This window comes from Cavia porcellus, unplaced genomic scaffold, assembly GCF_034190915.1.
Source record: "Cavia porcellus strain 051 isolate PalLab524CR breed Dunkin Hartley unplaced genomic scaffold, mCavPor4.1 scaffold_16, whole genome shotgun sequence".
Lineage (NCBI taxonomy): Eukaryota > Metazoa > Chordata > Mammalia > Rodentia > Caviidae > Cavia > Cavia porcellus.
The window spans coordinates 10,702,580-10,709,725 of record NW_026947499.1 but is presented as its reverse complement, the minus strand read 5'-3'; positions in this window follow the sequence as shown (position 1 = coordinate 10,709,725).

Here is a 7,146-nt window from a genome sequence, read left to right as displayed (position 1 = left end):
ACGATCCAGAAAGTCTCCAGGTGGCCTAGCTGTGGCCCATCCTGCCCCCTGAGGCGTCTCCTCGTCCTCAGTCCAGCCATGCCCAGGCCGTGCCACAGCCCTGCACGTGTGATCAGCTTCGTGGCTCCCACAGCTCCTCCCAAGGAGAGCAGCTGGTCACTTCCAGTGCTGGCCAAAAGCAGATCCAGCCGCGTAGTCCAGGTTTTGTGAGAACAAAGTTTTTCCTGTCACTTGTGTAAATATTTAGGAGCAGAATGGCTGGGTCATGGACAAGTGTGTATTCCACTGTATAAAACACTGCAAATGGATTTTCTTTCTTTTTCTGTCTCAAATCCTACAAACGAGTTTTCACAGCAGCTGTTTCTCATCCCAGTTTCTGGGGTTCTAGGGTTCATAAATGAGTATGGTCTCAAGTTGCATCTGTTTACCTATAAAAGTGTCCAATGTATCCTTCTTTATGGCTGAGTAGTACTCTATTAGCATAAAATACCACTTTTTTTTTTTTTTACTTTTTGAGACAGTCTCACTTGCAGTTCAGGATGGTTTTGCGTTCACTTTGTAGTCTAGGCTGGTCTTGAACTCACAACAATCTTTCTGCCTCAGCCTCCCATGTGCTAAGATTACAGGCAGGCACCATCACAGCCAGCTCCAGAAAACATTATTGTTAATTACAGTCACCTCCTGGGCTCCGGAGTGACTGAGCTTACTCCTCTGGCCCAACTGGATCCTTGTGCTGACTCACTGGTTCCTCTCCATCTTCCTCCTCTGCCTCAGCCTCTGCTCCACACTGGTGACCTCTGTAGTACTCTTTAGCTCAACAGAATCAACTTTTTTTTTTTTCTGGTACCGGGGATCAAACTCACAACCTCGAGCTTGCAAGGCAGGCGCTTATGCTGCTGAGCTAAATCCTCAGCTTAATGGGATCAACTTTTTAGCCTCTCAACATGAGTGAGGACACAGCATCTGTCTCTCTTGGCCTGGCTTCTTTATTTAAGCTCACCTATGTTTTGACAGAAGGCAGGACTCCATTCTTTTTAGAGCTGTAAAGTCTTCCACCGTGTATTTGCACTACATTTTCTTTATTTTTTCTTTTTTTGAGAGACAGGGTCTTGCTATGTAGCCCAGGCTGGCCTCGAACTTGCAGCAACCCTCCTGCCTCAGCCTCCCGGGTGCTGGGATTACAGGCCTGCACCACCCAGCCCTACATTCGCCTCATACATTCACCTGCTGATGCTAGGCTGCTCCCTACCTCGGTTGCTGTGAACAGAGCCAGATAAACGTGGGTGTGCAGATGTCTTTTGGACCCTCTGGCTCCCATTTTGGACGTCAGTCTATTTTTTGGTTTTCTGAGGAACCCCCAGACTGTTTCCATGCCAGCTGCCCCGATTGCATCCTGCTGAGGGTATATGAGTTCCCCTTTCTCCGCATCCTCACCAGGACTGGAGATTTTCCTCACTCCAATTTCCATTGGCGTTTCCTTCCTCACCCAGGCTTTTCCAAAGCAACACTTTAACTTTGATGAGGTCCACTTTTCTGCTTTTTCCTGTGTGCACGGTCTTTTTAGTATTAAGGGCAGAGCGGGACTTGAACTCGGGTCATCTGATCACAATGTTTGCCCTTTTCTTACTGATACAGGGTCTTGCTGTGTAGCCCAGGCTGGCCTCAAGCTCGCAGCGACCCTCCTGCCTCAGCTTCCTGAGTGCTGGGATGACAGGTGTGCGCCACCACGCCTGGTTCAACATTTACCCTTTTAACCACAGCCCTCAGACACAGCTGGCCCTGGAGTCCTGGGTCTTCCCCTCTGCGGGCTGGTTCCCTTCCTTCTCCTCCCAGAGGAGGCTGTCATTTGAAGCTGGCGTGTATCCCTCCCTTCTTGATTTCTCTTTTTCTTTTCTATTTTTTCTTTTGACAGAAGGTCTCTCTAGGGCCGAGGCTGGCCTCAAAGCTCTGGCAACCCTCTTGCCTCAGCCCCCTGAGTGCTGGGACTACAGATCTGTGCTACCACCCCTTATTCGATTTCTGCTCTTTGTGAGGTGCTGTTTGCAAAGTTTTATTGAGCATCTACTATAAGCCAGGCACAGTGGTGGGTATTGAGCTACATCCACAAACAGGACAAAACCTGCCTGGTGTCTGTCATCCCAGCACTCAGGAAGCTGAGGCAGGAGGATTGCTGCAAGCTTGAGGCCAGCCTGGGCCTCTGTAGATTTGGTGTGCAGGACTCAAAGGAGCAATTGACAGGTGGGTGGGCAAAGGTGGGGCCCACAAGAGCCAGGCCCAGGGGGGTTGTGGGGCTGAGAAGCAGTGGGGACTGGCCTTTGCTTGCTTCTCATTTCTATTTATTTATTTTTATCATTGTCATGTTTGTAGTACACAATATTGCATTCCCCCGGGAGGTGGCAGAAGTACATCCGGCGCCTGCAGCCTCCTCATCCCCTCCCCCACCTCACTCCATCTTGCTTTCCTCATTTGCAGGAGGTCACCTCCCCATTTCCTATTATCCGTGCTCTGTTTTGCTCTCCATCTATACTTCGGAGTTCTCAAGTAAGAGAAATCAGGCGATACTTGAGCTCCAGGGTCTGACTTATTTCATTACATTAGGGTCTAAAGATGCACCTGCCGTCCCGCAAATGCCTCCCGGTTATCCTTGTTCGTGGCTGAGTAGTACTCCAAGGCATGTACACAGCAGTGTGCCCTGTGGGAAGCCTGCTGTCCGCCTGACCCTCAGCCTGCAGGCGGACTCAGCTCCTGGAGTGAAAGGCAGTGTGGCCTAAAGGGTGCTGTCAAGCTCTGTGGGGAAGCAGGTGGCAGAGCACTGTTTCCCGAGCATGAACTCCAGGTGAGAAGTCTCACTCACATCAAAGACTCGTTCTGCTGGGTTTTTATTTTCACATTATGTATGAAGTCCCCTTTAAAAAAAATTTCTTTTTGTCTTTTTGAGACGGGATCTCGCTGTGCGGTTCAGGCTGGCCTTCAGCCCACTTTGTAGCCCAGGCTGGTCTCGAACTCGAAACGATCCTCCTGCCTCAGCCTCCTGAGTGCTGGGATTACAGGTATGAGCCACCAGGCCTGGCTAAAGAAATATTTTTAAAATACCACATTTTCCATGTCCATTTCCCTGCTGATGGACACGTAGGCTGCCTCCAGGATTTAGCTATTAGGAGCTGCGCTGCTGTAAAACGGACACCCGGGACGCTACCTAGAAGGGGAATTGTGACTTTTTGTGTTTTCAAGGACTCTCCATTCTGATTTCCACGGTGGCTGCACTAGCTTACTCTCTGACAAGTGTGGAAGAGTTCCCTTTTCCCCAGATCCTCACCAGCATTGGTTATGATTTGATATTTACTTATTTAAGGCACAGTCTTGTGTAGCCACGCTGGCCTCAGCATCTCATGGTTCCTCCTGCCTCAGCCTCCTGACTGCCGGGATCCCAGGCGAGCTTCCTGCAGTAAGGTGAACCCCCGGGGCCCTAAATGCTGTCGACCTCTGCAGTGGCAGGCGCAGCCCCTGCCACGCTGCCAGCCCGGCTCCCAGCTCCCGCCAGCCTCTGTCCTCACTCACCTCCAGGGGGCGCTAAGCGCCGCCCATGGCCAGCTGGACACCTGGCCGGCCCGGACCTGGCATACCGACCGTCCTCCTAACCCTCCTCCGCCTGGCGCTTCGCTTCGGTGGTTCCCTGCTCCTATTTCTCCATTCCAAGGCGGGGCGGGCCCCGGGGGAGCCCGGAGGAGGAAGGAGGAAGCCGGCCGCGGAGGGAGGACACCTTGTGCCTGCCCCCTGGAAGGAGGGGGCTTCTCGGCTTGCCTCCCTGGCGGCCGCCTTGCAGGAGCGGGGCTTGGCAATCCTTCCCTCTGCTCCCCGCGCCTCCTGTCTCCCGTGGCTGCCTGCCCAAAGGGCACCGGCCATCACAACGGGGCTTTGTGCTCCAGAGACAGAGGACACGCTCCGCACCTGCAGCCCGAGCCAGGGACCTCTAGCCTGCCCCCACCCCTCCACCCTGGACCTGGAAGGGACACGGGCGCTTCCCTCCCTGGAGGGGAGACTGAGGGCTCCTGACCCAGCTCGGCCTCCTGGGGGGTGGGGCTCAAGGAGCGCAGGGCACTGGGTGGAGGGTGAGGCGTAAGCCACCGTCCCTGGCACCCAGGGGACAGGAAGTGGCTCCCGGCCCGCTCTGATGGGCACCCAGAGGCTGGCATCCCGCCCGAGGGGAGCCGGTGCCCCTCACCTGGCGGGTGTGTTTGGAGTCTCCCGTGCCAAGCCGTGTGGGTGGTGAGGCATGAATCAGACATTGTCCCTGACATTTAGGAGATAAAGCGAGCATGTAAATCAGCGCGGAACAGGGGGGGCAGGGCAGGGCCACAGAGCGGTGTGAAGGGGCAGGGAGCCGGCGGCAGGGGGCCTGCGGGGGCGGGGGGCTTCGCTGGAGCGCAGTCCTCCTGCCTCGGCCTCCCCAGGAGCCCCTACAACAACTGCAGCCCACCCCACTGGGTTTACTGTCTGATTTTATTTATTTAATTTATTTTGGTACCGGGGATCGAACTCACGGCCTCCCGCTTGCCAGGCAGGCGTTTATGCTGCTGAGCTAAATCCCGGGCTACTGTCTGATTTTAAACAAGCCACCTGGCACCGTGTTGTGTCCTCCACCCCGCACCCGGGCTTTCTCAGCCCACAGCAGCCTCTTCCTCCTCCCTCCCCCAGAGCACCTTATTTAGCTGTTTCTTTTGTCTTTCTCCCCTCTCTACTGAGAGCCCCAGGAGACCAGGACTGGGGCACCGACTAACCGTGTCTCCACGGCCCAGGATATAGTAGGTGCTCAGTATGCATTAGGTAGATATCAGCATGTTACACAGACACGCGAGTCATACTGCACGGCAGCAGGACCCTATCCTGCACATGGTGGAATATGCTGTTTTACCCCATCACTTGTCTTTTTCTGTGTCTTCCAGCTCCGAAGTATTCTCTGAGGGCTGGAGATGTTGCTCAGTAGCAGAGGGCTTGCCCGACACTGTACAGAGCTGTCGACTCTCAGCGCTGCAAAATAAATAAGTATAAATATTCTCTGAGGCCATCCTTTTTGATAGTCACATAATAGTCCACCGCATAGCTGCTACACTGAAGGTCTGTACGGCATTTCAACCCGCCCTTCACAGCTCTTACTCCAGGCCTGAGCCTCTCTTACGATGAGGAGTCCTTTCTGCTCCTGCTCCCCAGTGTCCCGCGTGTCAGATAAAGCAGGCCTCAGCCAGTCCCCGGCAGTCAGGCCCCAGGGGTGGCTCAGGCCCTGCCCTCGGGATCTCTGTATCACAATTCCCAGCTGGGCCCCAAATCCCCAGGTCCTCCCGTTCTGCAATCCAGAACCATACTTGTCACTGTCGTGGGTCCCTTTAGCTGTCCCCAGAAGCTGGGGGTGGGCCTGGCGCTCTACCCAGCCGGGTCCCCGGGCCCCAGCCTCTGTTGAATCAGGACATCTCACAGTGGCGAGACCCTTGGTGAGCGTTTGCTGTAAACCAGCGGTGCTAAATAAACATCTGTGCTTCCTGGATTCCAAGCTTGAATACACTTCAGGAATCAGGTACTATGAGAAGCCGGGTTCACGGATGCGCGCTGAGGGCAGTGACAGGGGACTCACCTGGCAGAGGACAGCGGTCTCTGCCAGATTCAGTCTCAGAGCAGCCTCACCTAAACCTGCGCTCTTCACCCTGAGGCTTGGCACTCCCTACTGAAGCCTGTATAGAGCACCCACTATTTGGGGCCACGGGCCTAGACTGCACGTGTAGAAGGCTGCCAGGAAGAGGACCATGGGTTCATCTTTAAGGAGCTTAGGGGGCAGGGCCTGACCTTTTCTTGAGCACCTACTATGGACACCAGGTGCCCTCTCCATCGGTCCTTATAACAACCTCGGTGCACAATGAGCACCCCTCCCCCTTCCTGGCTGGTGCCCCCCCCCACGGTCCCTTGGGAGGGGCTGTCCTAGGAAAACCCCGCCCCCTGCCAGTTTCAGGTCAAAGCTTCTGTTAACAACAGGAAGTGGCAGGGCCATGTGGAAAATTTAGGCAGTGTGACCAGTGCCCTGGGCGAACTGTGGGTCAGACTGAGGATACAGGCAGGTGATGGAGCAGGCTCCCTAGAGCCCGCTGGCAGTTGTAGCCCTGGCCATTCCCCCTGGGGCCCAGGGAGGGGCTTCCTGCTTACCTCCCTAGAAAAGCCAAAGGAAGCTGGTGGCAGTTTGGCTGATGTCCAAGGGTCCTGGGGCCAGGTCTCTCAGGGCCCCAGGGATCTGGGGGGCTGGATCCCTGAGGGAGCTTTCTACAGCCTCCTGGGAACAGGCTTCAGCCAGAAGGGGTGAATCTGGGCCCATCTGGGAGTGCAGGTTCCATAGCAAGTCTGCACTGGACATTTACTTTTCTGTTGTGTTTAGACCGCATCTCTGTGTGTGTAGCTCGGGCTGGCCCTGAACTCTCTTTGATCCTCCTGCCTCAGCCTCCTGAGTTCTAGATTACAAGTGTGCACCACCCTACTGGGGTATATTTTGGGAAGATCTGCAGGGGCCGCTAAGGCTCCGATCGGCCATGGCCTGGATCTGACCCGGCCCATCCCCCACACACTTGGCTGGTACTTGTAAGCCTCTGGGCCTGGTCTGCCAGGTCCACTTCCTGGATGTGGATCCAGGCTCTGAGGGTGGCAGTCAGCAGCTGGGAGAGACTTCCAGGCTCTGAAAACCCCCAGCCTGCCTGGGTGTTGGCTGGGGAGGCCAGGACAGATTTCTGGAAGCTCACCGAGTTGCCCTGGTGGCCCAACGGGACACTCCAGTCATGCCAGTCAGGGCGTCGACTGCCGCGATCGCTGCCCAGCCCTGAGCTGATCCCACTGAGTCAGGTCAGTGTGACCCTGGGACAGGCTCTGCTCCTGTTATCTCATTTAAAACATGAAGAACGCACACAGTCGAGACGCGGGAGTGGAGAAGGACGAGGCATCTCTGCTGGCGCTAGGGGGCGACCTGGAAGGCTCCCAGGAGAGGGGAGCGAAGGTTTAGGCCGCCGGTGGAAGGCCCAGCACAGCAGCACTCTCGGCAAGCTCATTCCGAGGCCCTCACTGCATTTCCTCCTGCCACCCCCACTGAGGACTCGCGGAAACCAGCAAAGCACAGAG